We start from the raw sequence: 22,523 nt of genomic DNA, 5'->3' as shown, positions 1-22,523 counted from the left end.
ACACCACTGTACCGAACGGTGAGCACCGAGCCGGCAGGCCTTCAGCAGCTGGCCCGGGTGGGGGGCAGACTTGTTAAAACACAGATGGCTGTGCCCTGCCCCTCCCCACCAGCTGCTGAGTGGGCAGGTCTGGGGTGAGGCCTGAGAATCTGCATTTCTAACACGCAGGCAGCTCTTTGCTGCAGCTGCTTGCTGGGGACCACTCTTTTAAGACCACGATGCTCACCCTTGTTACTCAAAGTGTGGTCCATGGGCCTGCATCATCTGCGTCACCTGGGAGCTTGGTAGAAATGCACAGCCTCGGGCCCTAGCCCAGAATGAGTGAGTCAGAACCTGCATTTTAATAAGCTCCCTGGGGCATTTGGTGTATACTAAAGTTTGCCAATGTCTGGTCCGAAAGGACAGGAGCTTTTCTGGTTTTTCTGTATTCTCCCAGGAGAAGAAAAATTGCCAGGTTCCTGAATCTCACAAACATGTACCATCATTTTTGTGCCGGGTGATTTAAATAAAATTCAAATTGGCAAAAGGTGAGTTTTAATGGGTGTATTTTCACACACACTCTTTTTGGAAAGAGGGGATTGTGGGACCTAACTTCCATACCTTGGGGGCACCTAACGGAACAGACTGTAGTTTTGGCTGTCTGGGTCCAGCCTTGGGGCTCAGTTTTCTGTTAACAACTTTGCCGTCATTTATGGTTGTTGTTAAAAGTTTTTAAACCTACGAGCATTTTCTTTGCCAGGCACCGGGACCGATCATGAGGAAACTGGAAGCCTGGCGGTGTGTTTGAGGATCTCCGAGACCCCCCTCCATGCCAACACCCATGCCCACACCTGATCATATGCAACACGAAGCCCTGCTCTCTGGGGTGAGCATCCGTGCGCTGCCATCAACAGCCTAGCAGGTGGATAGCAGGCAAGAAAGCTTAGCACGTGTGGCAGATGAGGCCCAGAACTGCGTGATGATGAGTGTTTTCATTCGGGCAGATGTAACAAAATCCTCCTCACTCCCCAAATGGAATATTCCTTGAGGAAAGAGGCCCCATCGGGATGGCGTCCTGTATCCATTACCCTGCAGTCACTTCACGGTGGTGCCCTCGAGTGCAAAGGGGAGAGGTCAGCTTGATATGAAAGTGGGACAACTAAGATTTGCCCAGAAAATATCGTGTAAAATAAACATACAGAAAAGGCAATTTGAAAGAGTGCCCTTATCCCAAGTCGTGTTTCCAAGAGCGCCCTGAGTGCCGCAGAGCCAGGGCAGGGAGCAGCTCAGGGGGCACACGAATCCCCCAAACGGGGGGCCAACTCACACTCATGTTTCAGCTCATCTCTTCCCTCCTCCAAAATTGTCTCTTAGTACTTTTTCCTGAAATGTGAGTTTTTAGGACAACTGTGGATGGGGGCGAGAACCAGATAGCAGTGTGTTTTGTGTTCCAGCACTGAGGCCCTTTATTCAGCTCTTGCTCCAAATCCCTGCTCTTTCTTGCCAGCCCACCAGCCCAGGATGAGCCACTGAGAGCTTGGCAAAGCCCGGGCCTGCCTGGAGACATCAGCCTTTGCCCTTTGTCTTCCTGAGCACTGCCTGGGGGACCGATGAGGCCACACACCTACAGGTCGGCAGCACCCCGAGGTTGGACGGGAAGAGGCGGAGACAGGAATAGGTCCACGCTTCTTAAAGTTCCTTCTGGGGTGAGTGAGGGGCAGCTGAGCTGGTTCAGTGCTGCATCCAAAACCTCATCCCTTTGTCTCCCAAAGGAGAAAGCATTTGTCCAGGGTCAAGAGGGCGCTGCCCTCCTGGACGCACCTTTCCTCAACATTTCCCTTTGTCCTGCCCCAGCCCCTCACCACCTTACAATCCATTCAGCCAATGGCTTTGAAGGGTACAAAGCATTTCACTGCAGGACAAAATCTCAGAGCAAAATCTCTGTGCTCTAGGGTCCTTGACTCCTTGGAGACAGGTGTGGCCTTCGAGAGGCCCCACCCCCATCCCCACCAGCTCTCTCCTGGTTTGGCTTCACCAGCAACTTCCAGGGACCACCAGGGCCTCTGCACTGAGGACGCCACTGCCTCTTCCCTGGGCCCAGCTAACCCCTCCTGCTACGGTATTTGGGGTACGGCCATTACAATAGCCCTGACTGTCCCTGGGCTCTGCAGCCCCGCCCCGCACCTGCGGTGGGCCCTGCTCAGCTGCATCTGGTCTCAGCCTTCTTGCTGTCTGCCTCACGCCGCTCCACCCAACGTCAGCCATCGGCCCCGTCGTGCTCCTTGGGTGTAGAATCCACTGAAGTCCCGCGGGTCTCTCCCCCCAGACAGCCTTAGTCACTGTCTTCCAGTGTCATGATGTCATGAACTTCACAGATGTCATGAACTTTCCACCTCTCTTTTTCACCATCACAGACAAATGTGAGCATTCCTGAAACACAGCTATTGCTTTACCACCATCTTTATCCTCATTCCAGACCTGGAGGTTCATTTCCAAACTGAGAGATTGCAGGTCTGGCTCCTTGTGCCCACCTCACCATGTCTGCCCACCATCACGTTGATAGAACTATTCTATGTGGATAACGGGCTGGAAAACCTCAAAGGTGAGAAGCTGCGGCTTTTTCCAAAGCCAGAAACAAGATGAAGGAGGTGACAGGAAAATAATCCTTTTCCTTTCAAACTTGTTTCATAGTTGAGAGAGTGTATTGTTATGTGTGTGTATGTGTGTGAGTGTGTGAGTTTGTGTGTGTGAGTGGGGGTGGGGGGGCCTGTGTGCATTTTAATCTGCTGCTTTCTGACCTTAGCCAGGCAGGGGCACTGCCTGGGGTCAGCCTGGGGAGCCATCGTGGGTGCTGTGTTTTGGTGAGGCTGACACCCATCCCAGCTTGCTTCTCTCTTGCCTGACTCCAGGGGAGGCTGGAAGGGCCCAACGCTCACATCCCCCCATCTCCTTTCAGCCAGAGGTGGTCCTGTGACGTACTTCTGGGTGATGTGTCCGGGGTCCGGCGGGGTAGGTGCCCTGTCCACCAGCACTTGGCTGGATCAGGGTTGGCACACGGCCTTTGGCACATCTCCTCTGTCCTCTGCACCCGGGTAATGGGTAGGAGGTGTCAGAGACCATCCCCTCCAGCTTGCAGCCTGAGGGTGCCTCAGAGCCCCAGGCACCCTTGTCCCTGTGCTACCTGTCACCCCCTCTTTCTGCTCTCCCCGTTTTAGGACCACTTAGCAAAGCTGATCAGACAGAGATGTCAGGGTTGGGGACAGTACTTGGGAAGAGGACTAGGCTGGACATTAGGAAATCTGGTTCCAGGTGCTGCTCCGGCACATGTCGTCTCTGTCTGTGTGGCTCTTTCCTCATCTGACTAATAGTGGTTGGAAACAACTGAGCTTCTCCTAAAGCACCTTCAATATTTAAAAGGTATTTCTTAGCAAGCTGTGTCTGTAGGAAATCATGGCCTTCTCCTGACTTTCCCATGACCTACCTGAAGTCTTATGAAGATGCTAGAAGGTTCCAGAACCTTCCCCTTTGACTCTGGAAACGTTGACTCCACTGATGTCACCCTGACTTTGGTAATTGTTTGGAGGGTGAAATGTCCCTGTGTCTGCAGGTTTACTGCCGTGGGGCTTCTCAGAAGTACACAGGCTGCGTATCGTTTTATTCTTTACTCTTGAATCACAATCCAGAGTTTCAAAAGGGGTAAAACAGGATGGTCCCGCAGGAGCTGTTTAGCACAAACACCTGTAAGCCTCTGGGTGTGTCTACCATTGACCCTTGTCCAGACATCACTGGCTGCCTCCAGCCAGCAGTTCCTGAACGGTGTAGGGGGTCCATTTTACAATTGAATAGGAGGGGGCTGCCAGGGAGCTGGCCCTCCAATATCTGCTGTCTGTACAAGCTTTAATTGGGCATTCAGAGGCATAGAAATGATTTCTTTTCAGTAATAAAAGAATCTCTACAGAGCTAAGCCTCTACCCCTGGGAGGCTGAATGACCACGAGTGTGAAGTGAGCCATTCTAGGAATGCAAGTCAGTATCCCGTGGTCCCCAGGAATAAAAAGAAGGTTTAGGGTTATCCCTGCCTATGAAAGACAGCTACACAGGTCCCCCTGTCAGAATCATCCTGTGTCCTGTTCTATGGGCTGACCAGCTCCTTGCTTTCTGTCAGCAGATGGTTCAGTGAACCCGGAGATTGAAGTCTAGAGAAAATCATTTTGAAAATACAAGTCACAATAAATGAGAAATTCCATGCCAATGTGGCTAGCACAGCACTCGCATGTGGTAGGAATGCTAGAAATATTGCTCCCATATAAAAATTGCTAAATGAGGCAATGTGTAGGGCAGGCTGGACCCGTGGGGAGGTGCAGGGTGGGTGGTAGATTGGTTTCCTACGAAGAAGACAGTGCTGTCTACCACCCACACACTCTTCTCTCCTGCGGCCTCGCTATTTCCCTGTTAGGAGGTAGAGCCCCTTCCTCCCTCCCTTGACTCTGGGCAGGCCCTGTGAGCTTTCTTTCTTGACCAAGAGAATGTGGCGAAATGATGCCATGCAACTTCCAAGACTAAACCTGTAAGTTTGTGGCTTGTACGTTTAACTCTTTGAGAAGACTGACTTCCTTGCCACCACCACGCTGTGGGGAAACCCTCATAGCCAGAGAAAAGGGGGGGCCCTGGAGGAGCAGCCAGGTGCCTGACCATAGGGAGCCCTCTAGGACGTTCTGGCCCAGTCCCAGCACCAGCCGAATTCAGCCCAGGGAGTGCTCCCAGCCACAGCACAGGAAACAGAATAACCAGCTGGCCAGAACTCCCAGCACACACAATCAAAAACAAATAAAATGATGGCTGTTTAAAGCCACTAAATGTTGAGGCTAGTCTTTTATATTACAATAGATGAATTGAGTTTTGCAGAGTAAACCTAAAAAAGAATAAAAGAACTTTACTTTTCCATAGGATTTTGTTCTTTTTCTATCCATTCTCCCCAAATTCTTAATACAATGAGTATACTTTCAAAGGTAACTGTTCCAGAAACACTGTCAAAGGATCTGCAAATTCATTCATTTGGCAAGGTTTTGTTAAAATTTTCAATATTAAGCCTTTTAATATGCATATAATCCCCTTACTCAGGGAGCTTAAAATGGAACTGCGCAGACTAGACACACGCATAGAACGCTGACCAGCCGTAAGGCCATATGTGGCCAGCCACTCACTCCCTTGCCAGCCCTTACATTTCATCAGCCATGGGGCTGGGTATAAAAAGACTGATTCCAGAGAAAACCCTTTGGGGCTTAGAGTATCAGAAACCAGAAAACTGGACAGACACAAGTTCATCTAAATAGGGCTTTATTTTTCTGACATATCAGTAAGTCCATAGGCAGGCAGTTGAAGGCTGTTAAGATGTCCCTAGAGTGACATCAGCACACAGGTTCCTGCTGGCTTCTTCCTCTTCTTAGCATGTGGCCTTTGCCCACATGTGCCTTAAACGTGTGTGCCACCTCTAGGTAACCTGCTCACATTTCCAGGCAGGAAGAAAGGGAAAGGATGCCTCTCGAAAGGGAAGCCAGCTCAGTGTGTCCCTATCCCCAGGAACACTACAGCTTTCCTAGGAGCCTCGCCTCTCAAACTTCTGCTTAAATCCTCATGGCCAGAATTAGGTGTCTGTCTTTAGCTGCCAGAGCGTGTGGCGACACACTCGCATTTGTTGGCTTGTGCTGGTAAGCGAAACGGGATGGGCCTGCACTGGATGTCAGAAGTAAGGAAGAGAGAGTGTATATGGGGACTTCAGGAGTGTCCACCACAGTCAGGAACCGAGCTGGCGGAAAAGGCCTTTGGGTACAACAAAGGACGGCGGGCTAGGAAGGAGGGTGTCGCCGTGGGCTTCCGCCTCTCCCGAGTGACTGTGCAGCAGGCCTCTCTCTATCTGTTGGTCACCATTTAACATTCGGACTGTGGCGTCTGAGGCCGGCTCCCCCACTTGCCTTGCTCAGCATCTTCTCTAACTCTATTTAATGCACCTTTTTGATTCACAGAGGGTAAAGGCTAAACATCCGTATTTCTCATAATCCCTTGCAACCAGGATTCTGGTTGTGACTTAGTTTGTGCCAATCAGAAGCACTCCAATACAAATATCAAATCATTATGTTGTACATCTGAAACTAATATATAAAAATAGGTGCTCCCTTGAGACATGCATTCAGAAGCAAGTCAAGTAGGACACAAGTCCTACTGAGGGTCTGGAGGCAGTGGTGAAACCGTGGCTCCCCAGCTGGCTGGCGGCTTCCCGGGCCACTTCTCTGGCACGTGCCTGGAAGCTCACCGAGAACCATGTTTTCCAGCATGCCCAGTGAGTCTCTGTCCACTTGAGAGCAGAAGTAAATCCCTTTCTAAACTGGCCGGAAGGCCTCTGCTCTCTGTAACTGAGCTTGATCGCAGCATCAGGGACCCGGATCCATTTCTGCCTCCCCCACTCAGCAGCTGTGTGACCTTGGACAGTAAGGTCATCTCTCAGAGCCATGACTTCTTTTCTCTGAAATGGAATTCTTGCACGGGCTGGTTATAAAACTGTATAATGTATGAAACTGACCCAGAATGAAGGTCCAGCAGACACTGGCTTCTGCACTTGACCTCAGAACCTTAGGTGGAAACGCAGTGGAAGTGGACGTTGAACAGCAGGTAGTACTGTAGAGACGTCCTGGTGTAAGATGATGGCCTTGTGTTCCGTGGGGCACAGAGGGGGCAGCCCGCAGGGGCCCAGACTTGGAGCCCCTGTGGGTAACGGCTGCCTCCTCCAGTAACCTGTAAGCCCCTGGGCTCTTAGGCTGAGTTTCGAGCTATTTGTATTTCCTTCAGCTTCCAGCAGGAAACGGGTACAGGGAGTCTGAGAATACCCTGGATGGGAACCTCCGAGTGCTGAGAATGGTCTTGGGCCAGCTAGCATGCACTTACCCCTGTGAGACCCCCACTCGGTGGCCAGCTCCGCTGAGTGCAGCTATGACAGTGCTAAGGCCACGCGCTGCTGCGCTCTTTGCCGAGTTCCTAGTCTAGCACGGGCAGCAGGCCGCCGAAACGTCCCCCACACTTACATACGTTAATGTTACATCCTAGACGTTCTTCAGGTGATTAATTTAATATCAATTTAATATCTCCTTTTATGTACAGGAAACAAAATTAAACACAGATATGCCCCTTGAGAATCTCTGAAGGGCTTGTAGTGAGGAAAGCAATCACAAGCCCGCCTGTGTTCATGAAGACTTGGGGTGTCTGCTATGCTGAAAGTGAGTACGTCCATCAGAAAAGAGAGGAGAACTCCAGAAGAAAATTCTGGTCTGCTCTACTGTTGCTCTGTGACCTGGGACATTTCTGAATGTGATGATCTGTTATAAAATAGGGATAATAATGGTCCTCCCAAATGAGATGCTGTGAGCGTGAAGTGAATGAGTATATGTTGGACCACTTCACAGAGCGTCAGGCACAGGCAGCCTTCCGTGAACGTCAGCTGTCAACACCAATCAGAGAGTGTGGTGGGCCTGAGCCTTGTAAGATCAAAGGAGCACTGGGCCAAGAGTCAAAATCCACAGCCTCCTAATGAGCTGTCTTTTCTTAGCCAAGAAGAATATTGTCTCTGTGCCTGGGAGTTATCAAGATAGAAACAGCAACAATAATCTGTATCCCTCTACTTTGTGGGGTATTATAGGAATTAGATGAGGTAAGGAATATAGATATTCCCTCTGAATGACAGGACTCTATTCAAATATTATAAGTTATGCTTATTTCTAGCACCAGCCCCTTCACAGGATCATTGCTGGGAAACAGATTGCCAACTCACCTTGTGCAGAAGATGCTGGGTGATAGATGCGGAGAATTGCTACATAAATGGAAGCAGATTCGTAGAAAAAGAGCACACCAACGGTGAATTTTTTAAGGCATCATTTAACTTAAATTTAACCTGGAAGCCATCCATGACTTTCTGCCTTTACTCTCACTGCCATTCATCAAGTCATTCTACTTTTTAAACGTTGCTAGACTGCTCATACCTTCTCCTCCTCGATTCCCATCACCTCACTCCTGGTGTCTTGGCCCTGGCGCCCCAGAAAGCAGAGCCAGACGCAGAATCCTGTAAGTCACTGCTGTGCATGACGTACACGCCAAGGAAAACCACCGTGAATAAGGGGAGAAGTGAGCCGGGGGGAAAAGGGAGAGCCATTCTTGAGGGGGCAGGGGGCACACGATGACCACCATGTGCTGACTGGACCTTATGGGACCATTTCCTGAGAGACCTAAGAATGCCTGCATCTCAGAACAATCCATCCTGGGGAAGGAAGGGGAAATAACTTCCCTGTCTGCTCCCGTCCTCCACTGGTCTAAGGGTCACCCCATGAGACCTTCATTCCCTTTGTTTCTGCAGTTGCACATACACGGGCATGGGTGGGAGTGACGCGTGGGCAGGGAGGAGCTGTGAGATTGTGCCAGCGTGATTGCCTGGAGCCTGCGCAGAGCTGCCCAGAGCGGCAGCTGGTGCAGAACAAGCAGCCAAAGGCCACGGTGATAGACGAGGAACGAAAGAAGCATCCGATATGCACGGCCACCATAATCTCTCACCTGAGTGACAGCTTCAGAGGCTTCCCAAAGCCCGGCACAGGGTCTGATCTTAAGACAGCCAAAGTATTTGATGAATGGCCTTACCTTCTCGTCCTTTAAAAATCTTCCTTATAATGTCATTTTCTGCAAAGGGAATCTTTCTTCTCTAATGGCGTTTGCTTGTAGTAGGAAGAGGGGTGGACCGTGGTTTGACATGGAGCCTGGAGTTATGCACATGGGATATGGATCCTGCTCTGTGACCTGGGACATCTCTGAACACGCTGGTCTCAGTTATAAAATAGGGATGACAATGGCCATCCCAAATGAGACGCTGCGAGCACTGACTGAGTTCACGCCAGACCACTTCCCAGGACGCGTTGGGCGCACGGAGCCTCCGTGGGCAACGGCCGCCGTCAGCATCAGGGCCCCCACGGCCCATCCCTGTCATAGCAGCATCAGGACCGGCGTCACCGGCACTGGTGTTCCAGCTGTTTCATGGTCACTGCCCCCAAGTGGACACTGTGCTTTCTCCATCCGGGGGGGCAGAGTAGTGATGGCCTCTTCCTAGGACATGAGGAAGAATAGGATGAGTCAAATGGTGAAAAAGTTGTATCAACTCTGTGCCATCTGTGAAGACAGGGGTCACTGTTACTCTGACTCCCCTCATGATTCCCAAGTGCTGCATCATTTAAGACACATTTTAAGAGGGAAATAAAGAGAGACTGGTTTGGAGAGAGAAGGAGATGGAGATACCTCTAAACAGAGATAGAGAATTATGGGTACGATGCATCCTGGGGTCATCACTCGGTCCCCAGGGCAGCCCCCCCACCAAGGTAGGATTTATCAACCCCGTCTGCAAACGAGGAAAAGAAAGCTCAAAGAGATGAAGGAACACAGCCAAGATCAGAGGACCTGTAAATCACAGAGCGCAGGGCTGTGCTTCCCCCAGCCCCCACCACTTCCCCCAGCAAAACATGCCACTTCTGGCATTCGGAGTGCTTTAAATCTCTAGGTTCAGTCACTTCTGCGCAGTTTAAAAAGCAGAAATTAATCCCTGTGCCCGTGGGACCGCTCTCAGAGCAGAGATAATAAGGCTGCGATATGTCCTTGTGTATATTTTCTGCACATCTCCACTTCCACCTAGTTTTGAGCTATAAGTCAATCTTTTAGCCACTAAGCAAAATTCCCAGGGTGCTCTTAAGATACGGAAATTCCAGCAGTAAATAGCAAAACTGTTAGACGAGATTAAACTTGCCAAAGTGATTTGAGCAGAGCTGAGAAAAATGGACCCCCTTGAAATGATGTGCTATCAGCCAATAGTCACGTAACCCTGGAAACGAGCCTTTCAGTTTATCATTCAACACCCAGAGCACATGGCAGAAAGGAGCCTTGGCCAAAATCTAGCATCGACAGAGGGTGTGGAAGATGTGAGCTGCGCCTAATTTACTTTCTTGTCTCTCTCTCTCTCCTTTCCTCTTTTTCTTTTCCCCAGTAAAATGATTGTGTGGGGAATTCCCTGATTTTGACATTTGAAATCTGCCGAGTCCATCTGGAAGAGAACTAATGGTAACGCCGCCCCTAAGCTCGAGAGTTTTATTGGAGGAAAGGGGGATCATGAGGCAGATGTGAGACAAAGGAGGGAGCCCATAGGCTCAGAAGCAGGATTCGTGTCAGGGGAGCATCCAGACCTTGGGAGACAACTGGGTCTCCATTTTCATTCCATTTTTCCTATAACAGATTAAAAATGGGAGACAAACGCTGTGGGGGACTTAATTTTTCTAGGAAATTGATATAGTTAAAAACAGAAACAACAGAAAACAAAGATACCAACCTGTATTCGGGGGTCAGGGCTTCTGGTTGGGACGAAAGCAGGGGGAGCGCCGCGATCCTTGCAGCCCCTCCGGAGGCCTCTTCGTCTCGGTCAGCGAGGGCAAACATCTCTGAGCAAACACTGCACGCCTTGCCTGCTTTTGCGCCTTCTGCTTATCTTTGCTTTTTGAAGGGGACATTGTGATAAGTATGTCACCTTAGCTGAGGAGGAAAAGAACTACAGTCCTCTAACCAGGTGGGTGGTTTAATGACAAAATGGTTGAGCCACCTGGGACAACGCCCAGACGACAGGGCTCTCCTGGTTGTATTTTGCATCGTAACAAGCGTTGTGTTTTAGAATAACTTAGGGCGCTAAGCGTTTATTCGGGCTTTGCTCTCGGAGTGCTCAACGGGAAGCCCGTGTGCACACAAAGTCTCTCGGGCTGGCTGTCGCCTGCTGTGGGCTATCTCTCTGGGCCTAACGTGTTCTCTCTCTTAAAGCCTCAGAAAGTCCTTTTCCAGCTTTGGTGTGGGAAAGTGCTTCTAAAATCTGAAATCATGCCATTGCTGATGTATATGAGTCTTTTGCCCTATGTATTTATTGTTGAATTTTTTGCAGGAATTGAAAAGTTAGGATGTATTTGAGGAAAACCGTAGCCGACGCATGGTGGTCGGGCTCCTTCCACCATTGCCTGGGTGGTAAGCATTTCACCCCATCCCACTTCCCTTTAATAGGAAATGCTTAGCAGCAGTCCCATCCAGTTGCTCATTCACTTGCAAACATCTATTCAGTGGGAGCCTTGTCCGGATACTAGATAAAGAAAGCCTATCAATGTCACAGGGAGAGTGGTGGGCAAATAGTTTCTGAAATTTTTCACTGGGGACAACTAGGAGATGCTTTAAGTCTGTCCCATGTTGTAGACACAGCTCAGTGGAGTGCCCCTGCTGGGTAGAGATGAACTGGGTGCCAGGTCACTGAACCAATTCACTGGCTTTGAGCCCTCACTGAGCACAGCCCTGCCATGGGGCAGCAGCATAAGGGATGCCCACGTCCCGGACAACATCCTTCCTCTGATTCACTTGCTCTGGCACGGACACGCAGCCCTCCGAGGGAAGCAGGCTGTGGTGCTCTCTGTGTGGGAAAGATGACAGCACACGTGGTCTGAGGAATTCTCTGGAAGATAAGGGCATGGAGTCAGTTCCCCCTGCCCCCACCCCTCCGTTGGGGTCTGATACCCCTCTGTCAGAGGGCTAGTGCTCAGATCCGTCTGTTGTGTTTCAGTCTAGAAAACAATAGAAGCCCCAGCCATCACTGCGGGACAGAAATCACATCCTTGCAGGGGACTCCTTGAAGCTATAATCAGGTCCCACCCACAAAGGGGGCCACCCACTGAGTGGGTAGAGGTGAGCCAGGAGCACAAAGGGGCCACAGCGCACCCCACGTAGGCTGGACTGCTCTTCTCCCTGGTTCAGCCTTGACTGCAAAATGGGGGGATGCCAAACAGCTGCGGTTCCGGGGCCTGGGGATCAACCTCATCCACCCCTCACCCCACTTCTGCCCCAGCCCCCGTCCAGGAACAGTATGCCTGCCCTGAGCACCCCTGGCTGGAGGTGCCTCACCAAGAGAAGCAGGATTTCTAATGGGCCCTGCTGATCTGACTGCCTGTCACCCTGCACCAAAGCAATCATCCCAGCATCATACATACAGGACCACCCCTCTGTGGGTTGGCGCATAAACTTCTGTCCAGGCGACCTATGAAGGCAAGTTCATTCCCTAAACCTTAGGAGCAAAGTTTTCCGCCATCTGCACTTGTTAAGTGCATCCTGGACCCCAGGGCTTAGCCCACAGGCTCACAGAGGCCACAATTTTCCCAAATTCCAGATACAACGTTTGCATCTGCAGAAACAACTGAGCCCTTAGACCCAGCAGCTGATGTAGGTGGATGTCAGTATCCCTAATTCAAAGGACACCAATGTTACCAACCAGTATTTGCAAGAAGCCACATTACAGGTTAATGTGGTGAGAGACTCAGGCTCTTGGGCGTCTGGATTTAAAACCTGGCCTGCGGTTTGTGAGCACAGAATTTCTTTGCTGGGGAGGGTTCACAACAACTTGAAGTGGCTGGTTCTCACCCATTATGAGGGTCAATATTTACCTTTGAAGAAAACAGGGGTCAGACCTGCCACACGGAGGCTTAGTCGGTGCACGTGGGTATTTTGTTAAGAATGTCCTTAAATTGACACCCCTTAGAAAATGCTGGAATTTTTATTTAAATGGAGAAATGTCACAGAGCCCAGTGTGGCAGGACGGCCCCAGCCACTATGATGCCAACAGTGTGTTCTAGGTGGTTTCATGCCTCCTCCTGCACAGAGCAGCAGGCTGGCTGCACAAGCGCCCTTCCCCTCACGTCGGTTTGTGTTTCTGTTGATCTTTCTTTCTTTGTAATTTTGGAGAACAGACACCCTGTTCCGGGCTCTGACTCCAGGACAGCCACGACTCCCCACAAGCCAAGCTCACTGCAGCTGCGTCCTTCGGAGCTGGGACACGAGGTTCTTGGTGGATCACTCTTCCCTCGAGAGATGTGTCCTCTGAATTCATCCAGGTTGGAGTCCGCTGGCCACCGGTCAGGACACAGATGGGCACAGTCCCTGGTGAGGTCCTGCTGGCGACCCTGGTGGGGGCAGCCCACCAAAGGCAGTGTGCTCCCCATCACCCCGTGGCCGAGGCCTCGGCCTCAACAAGCGGAGGGAAGCAGGCACCCCTGCTCCTTTCAAGGCCCCCCTGCCCTGTGCACCACCAGCCCCCACGTTAATTTAAGAAGCTAACTGAGACTATTTGGCCCACTTGCCAGGAACTGAAGAGGGTGGGAGAGCGATAAGCCAAGCTCTTGCTTAATTAGAAGCACATTTGTACGAGGTTAGGCCTGGCAGGAAAATGACAAAGGCAGTTAGAATTTTTAAATCGAGCCATTCTGTCCTGAGAGATTTCTTCCAGACCCTGGTGGATTCGGGATGCTGGGTTTTCTCTTCCAACAGAGCCTGAACATCTGAGCTGGGGTGAGCCAAGTGTTAGTCCCCTGTTGTTTTCAAACAAGTGGAACTTTTTTCCCCAAAGTGACCCCACCTCTTGAGCCCATGGCAAGAATGAGGCATGCTAGGCACGCGCCTGGACACGGTGACGGGTGTGGGGAGGACAGGGGGCGTCTGCAGGAACCACAGACCTTCGAAATGCCTCAGTAAAAACGGCTTCTTCGGAAGGCCTTCCTAAGCCTGCCTCCTAAGGCTGCAGCCGATGAAGACACTGCCCAAGTGCCGGGTGAGAAAAGTGAGATGCACTCACGTCTGACAGCCATGTCCGCCTCTTCGATCTCTGTGACTCCAGAGGGCAGACCTGAGCCATGGGGAAATCACAGGGGGACAGACTTCCTATGGCTGGCACTGCCCACGAAGGCAACCACAGGCAGCTCACCCTACCTCTGGGTGCTGAGAGACCGGAACCCCATCTCCTGGCCATGTTGGGAAGGGGGCCTACAGTGGGGGCAGGGCTATGGGACTACGTGAACATCCGCCCGTGATCTGAAAATTCTCTGATGCTAGATTATTCTGTGACCCTCTGGAAAAGATGTTTCTTGCCCAGAAGTTTGGAAAACAATTGTTCTTGTACATTTTACTGTTGACTGTCAGGTCCTTTTCTGGATGAGAATCCATTTGATAAAGCAAAAGACTTTAATGCTCTGCACTGGTCTGAGAGCCTCTTGTTTCCTCAGTGAAACATTATAACCTGTGCACACGGGCAGCATTCTTGCTCCTGGCGCCAAAAAGTGCAGTCAATGGAGGGAGGGTGTTTGTTAAATAGAAGTGGTGCTTCCAGTTGGCAAAACATAGATGATTTTCGTTATTAGAGGAATTGATTTCTTAAGACTTTGTGATTAGTTATGTCTATAAAACAGAAAATCCATCAAAGACCAAATATTTTTCCCTTCAGAAAACACAAATTCCAACAATGTCACTGACCACATGTGACAGTCTATTACTAGGCACCTCGCCTCCCAAGAGAGATCCGGGCTCACTTTCCACTCTTGTCTCCCCCAAGCTCTTGGGGATGGATGACCTATGACAAAACCAGGGAACACGGTGCCATTCTGCTGGTTCTGAGAACGAAATGAAAGCTCTACACCGCGCCTGCTCTGTGGGGCAAACGATGAAAGAGGATTCTGTTTTCAATGTGAAAGGGACCTGGTTGGCCTTACCTTCCAAACAGACCCAGAATCCTAGCACTTTTCATCCCATCTACGGCAACTCCCTGCACCCAGCATGGCGACAGCATTGCAATGACGCTTGTGCAATGGCGCCCCCTAGGGTTGGGTGGGCACCGCCTGTAAGTGGCAGCCTTGTAATAATACACAGGCTCCTTTCACTGGGATTAGTGCACCTGTCTCCTAACCAGGCTACCCAGGATCCATCTCACCCCCTCTGCTTATTCTGAACCCAGCAGCCAAGCTGGTCCTGTGGCTCCGCAGCACCAATCCCCCCAAGGGCTTCTCCTCCCAACCAGAGCAGAACCCCAGGTCTCCCCGTGACCTCGGTGCCTGCACCACGCAGCTCCTCCTCACCTCTCTGACTCATCCCAGCCCAGCTGAACTGACTTTCTATTTCTAGAACATGCCAGGCCAGCATGGCCCTGGACCTCTCTATTGCTGGCCCCTCTGTCAGGAGTCTTTCTCCCATGGGCATCTTCCTGACCAGCTTGAAAGAAAGACATTTTCTTTCAAGTCTTCAATGAAAATGCTACCTTCCTAGAGGGACTTTTCCCAGCCTCTCCTGTTAAAATCCCAGCTGCCCCCTCACATTCCCCGTCCCCTGCGTTGGGGGCCACGGTGCATATCGCCACCGACATACCACGTAACTCAGCCATCCTGTTGTTGTCTCTCTCCCTCACGGAGAAGCGGTATCGCTGATGGCAGGGTTATTATCTGCTTTGTTCACTGTTTTACCTCCACTGCCTGGTACTATGCCTAGCACTTAGTAGGCCCTCAATGAATATTTTTTGAATAAATAAATGGATGGATGAAAGCATGGGTGGATGAATGGAAGGAAAGATGAATGGATGGATAGATGATGGATGGGTGGATGGATGGGTGGGTGGATGGGTGGATAGATGATGGATGGATGGATGGATGGATGGACAGATGGATGGATGGGTGGATGGGTGGATCCCTTCCTCCAGCTCAGAGGAAGCACACTGGCTGCACCAAGAAGTGCCTGAACTTGTGAGACCTGGGACCGAGTGGAGATTCCTTTTCTGTAGGTATAGATCAAGTCCTAGAAATCTTACTGTAATAAAGTCCCCCAGGGTTTATCATGTTCAGTGAAGTCTGAGTTCAAGGGATGGCAGAGAGCTCTACAGAACGCACTCCTCATTGTCCTGAATGCCTGGCACATGAGGTGTGGTGTGCAGGTTACTGGGGGGCACACTTTCTGGGAAGAACGCGATTTGAGAAGAGGTGACCGTGACTTTCTTTTGTTTGAAGAACATGTTGTCTATCACATATCCTTCAAACTTTCTCAAACTGCCTACACAGTGGCCCAAACCCACCGGGAAAAGATGTCATTGGAGTGCACACTGTGGTCTGCTTTCTTGACAGAGGAGGTCACCGTTTCCTTTCTTCCTTGGTGAGCAAGTGATGGGAACTTGGAGAAGCCCAGATTCCTCGTAGCCCATCAGATCCCTGCCACCTGTTGTAATAATCAAGCTTCCCATTTAACGAGCGCTTCGCATGCTCTCAGCCGGCCGCGTGTGTTTGCACTGTGTCCTCAGGAGGCGCTCCATCTAGAATCTGGTGGTTACTTTGAGCAAGAAGGCCCTTCTGAGTTCCACAGTGTTCTATGCTTACCTGTCTCATACGCAGCACCATGAAGGCTCGAGGCAGACAGGAAAGGCCCTGCCGGCCTCAGGCTGAGTTCATCCTGGTGGGCAGCGAGCTGGCCGGGCTTCCTGCTCCTCCCTTCACGGCATGAGAGTGACCACCTCTAACCACTCGGTGTTCATCCCTGTGCCCAGAGCTGACATGGCGCCTCGTTCACCAGCGGACCCCCCACCGCCAGCCTCATGCCCTGGGGACATTCAGGAGACACTGGCCAAGCGAGTGAAGGGTGCATAGATGAAGGATGCTTTTCTGCTAGTTCTCTGTCCCGTGAGTACCCGGATTCCTTTTTCCAAGAACTCGCCACTCCATTAAGATGGCCATGTTTGAGCGAAAGAGTCTGGAACGCAAGCAAGTTTGTACTTGTTTTTGTAGTCTGAGAATTTGTCTTTTAGTAAAATAATGCATTTATTTTTTCATATTAACTGATCTGTTTGGTCTTAATTCTGTCATCTCAGTTTATGATTTCTGTTTTTTATGTTTCCCTCAAGTTTCCAATGTATCTCCTTCCTTACTATTTGCCATATTGCCTAAGCAATGCTCACTTTGTCTTTTTGATTTGTTAACTTATTTTCTGTTTACTTACAACAGTAATGCTTAAGTTTAGCAGTAATGCCTAAACACATATATGATTATAATAACATACTTTTCTCCATCAACATATACAAATTGTATCTCCTAACTCCTCCTCATGTGATGAAAGACTGAGCATGTAGCATATTAATAAATTTTTTCTTTTGCTCAACCTCCCTTCTGAAATTTTGTTGAAATCACTGGGAATTTGAAATGCCAATTATTACAGTAAAGTGATTTTTATATAAAAGGTCGTTTCTTTTTAGTATTTAAAATTTTTTTTCATTAAGTCATGTGATTTTGTTATCAAGATTTGCTTACTCATTAACTGTGCATTTTGTGTATAATGTGTATTTTATACCATCTCTTCACCATTGCTGTCTTCCACATTTTGATCCCACATTTTCAAGAGATCGTCGCTGGGAACTTTTGCTGTAGGTCCTAAGAGCCTTTCCAGTTCTGGGAAAGCCATGACGTGGCCACAGTAAGGGACGGGACTTGGCAACACTGGACGCCAGGATCACCTATTTCCCAACAAAATGCAGAAGCTGGTGTCTCACTCTGGTATTTCATGCAGCCAAGAGTTGAAATGTTGGCCTGTTTTGTTTTGCTTGGGCAGGTTACCTGTGTTTCTGGAATTTGAAATTTCCACAAAGATAGGTCCAGTTATATGCTTCTTGTTTTAAAACCCCAAATGTAAACAGCTTTAGTATTTTTCTGCTTATAAAGGTAATAAGTGCTCTGTGTTCTGCAGGTTCCAACTGACTGTTTACTCCTCTAATTGAAAATAAATCGAAACTTACAGGGCCTGCTCTCCTGTTTGCATTGTTCTTTTTTCTCTGAAGAGCTTCCTCAGACGTCTTTGAGAATGTGAACGGCCCATTGCAGAGCTGCCCTTAGTCTCTGAAGCAAGTGTCTTCATGGGGAGATATTCCCCAAGCTGAGCCCCTTCTTGGAAACCATGGCACTCTTTGGATATCTCATGATATCCTGTTTGCCGAGGGGCGGGAGGTGAAGGCCCAGGAGTCCTCTGCGAGCTCCTTCAGCTCCAGACGGTGGGGGCAGAGGGAGGGTGCATCTTCTCATGGCTGTTGCAGGCACCCAGGTCCCAGGGGGTGGCCTGGGGTGCAGGCCTTCTGGAGAGGTGCACCCAGCTGGTGCAAGGGGGGCTCTGACAGAGGCCTGAGATGCAGGGCACCCCCTCCCACAGATCCCATTTGGAAGAGCTCCTTCCCAGCAAGCCCCCACCCAGCACAGGCCCATGGAGAGCCCACAGGGCTGCTGGGACCCCTGCTCCCCTCCAGTCTCCCCTCCAGCCCTGCTGTCAGGCTGGGGTTTTTGGTGCCCAGGTAGCTTCCAGGGAGGCAGCTCCATCAGGCATAGGGGACTTGTAACTGTGCCTAAATTAAGGCTTCCTTCTGGCATTTTCTGAGGCTGCTTGAAGTCGGGATACTGCCCAGCACTTCCCTGCCTGCGGGAAGCCCTTCTGGGTCTGCAGTTCTTGAGAGGCTCCCGGTCCCCTCAGTCCCTTTCGGTGTCGCCCGGACACCTGTCCCCTGATCTGTCTTGGGAGTGTGCCGGCACCGCTGATTGGGACACTCCATGTCTGAAGTGCGACTGGGGCCTTTGGTCTGGAAAGACACACTCGCCCTCGGGGAGCCCTCGGGGACCTGTGAGTGTGCCAGCCCTTTGCTATCTCCTCTCCGGTATAGTCCACAGTCTTGGTAGTTCTTAATTCACCTATAAACAAAAATGCAATCTCTTATTCCTGGCTAACTTTACATTAAGCATGTTGTGTTACTTTCCATGTCTTCAGGAAAAAGACCACAAATTTCTAATATTTATTCCCCATCACATTCGCCACAGTGGAAGGTAACACTTAGACTGACCCACCTGTACCACTTGTTTGCACAGTGGAATTATGGGAAGAACAAAATAGAAGAGTGTTTGCAGGAAAGATATTTGAATGCAGTATTTTACTCTTTCTTCTAGAGAGCTGGGACGAGGTCTTGACCCACCCACCACGTGAAGCAATTATTTTTCTGGACAGCTTCCTGACATTCCCAAGGAGAGAAAGAAAATGACAGGTAATTAGAGGAAAGTATGCCACAGGTCCTCCATCCTGACATGGCAGGAGGGTGCTTCCAACACCTAATTTATCAGCACTTGTTTTTCCTGCCCAAGCCAAGTACACGGAAGTATGCAGCGAATGGAGAAAGAGAAAGGGAAAGTCATTCTTCACCTTTTCCAGAAACGTATTTTTGTTTTGGTCAATTTCCCAAATAAATTATGGTCTTGTCTTCCTGCTGCACTGGTGGAATTCTTGCAAGTGTTATTTAGCACATGTAAGAGCTACACAAAACCCAAACATGTATAAAGTGTAAGAAAGAGGAAAAAGTTACCCAAATTGCTGAATTTTTTGCACCGTTCTGCCAAGTGCATTTGGGCTTAATCATCACGACCTTTCAGTCCACGGTGCCCGCCTCAAGATGCAGCACAAATCAAAATGTCAAGAGTCTGGTTGTGCTGTTTTCCTATAACTCATTAGGTATTTCCCCATGTTCTGTGATAAATGTTTCTCTCAGCCAGGAATTGTGTATCTTGTGCACATCTCTATTTTAGGCAGCAGAGGAATTCTCCAAACATATAAGTTAAAAATCTGTAGACAGGTTATTAAGAGTATGCTGAGCAATGAGAACGTTATTATATCTTATTATTGTTTATCGAACCCAGATGTTGTGCATTTCAAGCATCCCAAAGGATTAGCAACAATGTTAGATGCTAAAATCTTACTTGTCCTTGCAGATCCCGGGTCTAAATTTTCCCTCATTAAAAACAAAATATTTACTTTGAACAAGAGGTATATGCCTGGGCAAAAATATCAGCTCTCAGTAAAACAACATTGCTCAAGGAAGATTTATGATACTATTGGAGACCAAAACAAAGCTTTGGCTACTGTCGGAAATATTTGTCCAAAAAAAAAAAAAACAGTGCATGGTGTGTGTACATTTTAATTTTGTGGAATTTCCTATTTGGAAAAGAGACTAATGATGTATATATCCAGGACACAATAAATCATGCCAGAAAACATGCAGAGAATTTTAAAGAAAACTTTTTGTTTCTCACAAAAAGGAGAACAAGGCAAAGCAAACCTTGACGAGTGTTAAAATGCGCTAAATTCCTAAGAAGGGCCAGGTCATCTGCCCACTGCAATCAGAGGCTGTGGACTATTACTCAAGACACATTAGTAAACTAGACACATTAGTAAACTAGAGTTTGACCAGCAAAATTCATCCTAGTCGCTCCATTAGATATGACACCCTATGGTAAAGTTAAATAATGAAATAACGAGGGACTGTTTTTAAAAAGACATACAGAGCACACAGAAGAAACAAAGCAAGTAAGAATTCCACATGTGGTCAATGAGCATTCCATTCAAGCAAAAGAAAAATTAAGCAATAAATGATGTTGGGATGGCTCCTAAGCAATTTGGAATCCAAAATGAAACCCCAAATGGATGCATTTACAGGCTCTCCTGCCTCTTGGGTTCCTGCAACTTGGCCAATGGAAGAAGACAGCAGGAAATAAGGACGAGGGAAGGCAGTGCGTGCAGGGCAGATTTCCCCCGATCCTCTGTGCCAGATGGTGGCCAGAAGCCTGCCTCCCTGTCCTAATGGCCACAGCTTGGCTCAGCAGCCTCTCCATACAACTACCTGCTTACTCGTTTTCCCCTTGAGGTGTAGCGGTGGATGCAGCTCACAGCCCCTGCCAGGCCCAGCGGGCTCTCTTTCCCCTGCTCACTATTGATTTCCGTCAGCCCTGCTGGCTCTAGGTGATAAGGCTTAATTAAGCTGCCCCCAGTTACCAGGTCTTGTGGACCATCTGCTGCCTCCTGGGCTACTGAATACGTAGGTGCCCCGGGGTACAGCCACCAGGTCTCAGCTGCGCACAGTTTTGGATTCTGAGGTTAAGTTCTTAATCCAGGACCGGTGACTGACACTGTGGTTCCGATTCATACTCACTAGACATGCACACGACTGGCTGATGTGGATTAACACCACGCTCTATGTCCATGGTGCTGCCTTCCGGGGGACACTGGGCAACATCTGCACACATTTGGGGTTGATACAACAGGGGCATGGGTGCTGCTTGCCTTGTGTGGGCAGAGGCCAGGCATGCTGCCAGCCAGCTTGCCTGCAGGGCCCAGGAAGGCCCTGCCACAAATAACCTCCGTCCAGAAAGTCAGTGGAGCTGCTCCCGCGATGGCTGCTCTGAGGGTGGGAGGAACAGTGCAGGCTCAGCGGCAGGTCAGCAGTGCTGACTCTTCGCCAGTGGAAAGCCGATAAGCCTATTTGGAAAATAAAATATCTACCATTGACCCACTAGTGAGTGCTGACCTGCAGTTAAGGAGTGGCTGTATGATCTTAAGAAACACCACCAGCCTCTGCAACAGGCTGACAAATGCCTCAGTGTGGTGGTCTGCACACCCAGCCCAATCCACGCATACAGCCTGATGTGGTGGATTACATTAGTTGGCTTTCCGGTGTTGAACCAGCCTTGCATACCTGGGATAAATCCCACTTGGTCATAGTATATAATTCTTCTGACACAGTATTGGATTTAATTTGCTAATATTAATTGCTAATATAAATTGCTGGGGATTCTTGCATATGTGTTCATGAGAGATACTGGTCTGTAGATTTCCTTTCTTGTAATGTCTCTGTCTTTGGTATTGGGATAATGCTGCCCTCGTAGAATGAGTTAGGAAGTGTTCTTTTGTCTCTATGCACTGAAAGAGACTGTAGAGAATTGGTATAATTTCTTCCTTAAATGCTTGGTGGAATTCAGCAGCGAACCCACCTAAGCCTGGCACTTTCTTCCAAGGAAGGTCATGAATCATTGATTCCATTTCTTCAGTGGAAATAGACCATTCAGATGGTCTACTTCCTGTGAGTTTTGGCAAATGGTCTCTCTCAAGGAATTGGTCCATTTCATCTAGGTTATCAGATTTCTGGGCTTAGAGCTATTCATAGTATTTCTTTATTATACCTTTAATAGTTTATTCATTGTATATTGGTCCCTTTGAGCTTCTGTTTCAGAGGGTAGCACTTTCTGCCTTCTCCCAAATCACCTACATGCCAAGGAGAGGGGTCTCAGAAGACACCAACCGGCTGACACCTTGATCTCAGACTTCCAGCCTCCAGAGGGAGAAGAAATAAATTTCTGTTTTTCAAGCCACTCAGTCTGGGATACATTGTAACGGCAACCCGAGCAGACAAGCAGACCGAATCCTCGGCGTTGGCCATCCCACGGGCTCATCGCCAGGTGCGAATCCCCATCAGCAGGCCCCACGGTTGTCACCCATTCAATGTCCTGCTGGAGCGGGTCTTCGCTTAGACTGGCCTTCCTCGGCACGGGCTCTTTCTTTGAAACATAACCAAGCCTTCTCCTCATGCAGTCCATTTACCACGGTTTCCAGTGGAGCCATGGGACCTGGTTTCATTGACTCAGGTGAGATTTTGTTTTAGTCCAGCTACCTGACACATTCACTTCTCTGTTTCAGAATATTTTCAGAAAATGTCAACTGATTATATCTAAACTGATTAAATGACTGGGCCTGAAGTCCCATCTGTGGGTCAGTCTAATGTTTTGAAACAATAGTTTAGTA

At 49.3% G+C, this 22,523-nt stretch overlaps 1 long non-coding RNA gene across 1 annotated transcript; it reads left to right on the top strand.

The window, feature by feature from the left end:
- The first annotated feature begins 752 nt into the window (after positions 1 to 752).
- On the top strand, positions 753 to 2,576 carry LOC118970760 (uncharacterized). Its single transcript, XR_012123331.1, has 3 exons — positions 753 to 865; positions 1,487 to 1,685; positions 2,456 to 2,576. It is a non-coding gene; the product is annotated as an uncharacterized lncRNA (long non-coding RNA).
- Positions 2,577 to 22,523: the final 19,947 nt, after the last annotated feature.

Source organism: Manis javanica, chromosome 12, assembly GCF_040802235.1.
Source record: "Manis javanica isolate MJ-LG chromosome 12, MJ_LKY, whole genome shotgun sequence".
NCBI lineage: Eukaryota > Metazoa > Chordata > Mammalia > Pholidota > Manidae > Manis > Manis javanica.
Note: the sequence above shows the minus strand (reverse complement) of the source record. Positions and strands in the feature narration are given on the sequence as shown.